The sequence below is a fragment of the Fukomys damarensis genome, unplaced genomic scaffold, assembly GCF_012274545.1.
Source record: "Fukomys damarensis isolate Sample0158 unplaced genomic scaffold, DMR_v1.0_HiC HiC_scaffold_22794, whole genome shotgun sequence".
Classification (NCBI taxonomy): Eukaryota; Metazoa; Chordata; class Mammalia; order Rodentia; family Bathyergidae; genus Fukomys; species Fukomys damarensis.
The window spans coordinates 1-519 of record NW_022923706.1 but is presented as its reverse complement, the minus strand read 5'-3'; the positions used below and the strand labels follow the sequence as shown (position 1 = coordinate 519).

The window sequence follows — 519 nt, the reverse complement described above, 5'->3', positions numbered from 1 at the left end:
AACATCTAGAAATTGCCATAAAGGCATATGCAGAATGAAGAGACACTCATTCAGCCTCTACTATCTGCTACTACTGGTGGTGCACACCTGTCAGCCCAGCACTCTGCAAGACTGAGGCAAGAAGATCGCAAATCTGAGCCCAGCCAAGGCAACTTAGCAAGACCCTGTCTCAAAATAAGAAATAACAAAGAGCTGGGATGTAGTTCGGTGCGAAGGTCCGCGGTTCATCTCCGGGAACACCAAAAAAAGGAGAGGGAAGGTGAGAGAGAAGCGGGGAAGCGGGTTATAATCCACTCAAACCGGGTGAGAACAGCACGAGCCCGTGACAGTGAAGCATGGCTTCTTCCCCTGACAGAGGCTTCGCTCTAGATGTAGCCGAGATGACAGCGTTCGCTACCTTTTCTCTCAGTTCTCCGTGCTCCTTAGTGTCTCACCGGAAAGACAGCTGCCAGCATTTCTCATCTCCTGCAGATCCACGCTGAACGGGCGAAATTACAGGTCAGAGCCGCTGAGATGGGG

General features: G+C 51.4%; 1 long non-coding RNA gene across 1 annotated transcript; it reads left to right on the top strand.

Moving 5' to 3' along the window:
- The first annotated feature begins 134 nt into the window (after positions 1–134).
- LOC104866599 lies at positions 135–498 on the top strand. Its single transcript, XR_781583.2, has 2 exons — positions 135–259; positions 356–498. It is a non-coding gene; the product is annotated as an uncharacterized LOC104866599 (long non-coding RNA).
- The last annotated feature ends 21 nt before the right edge of the window (positions 499–519 follow it).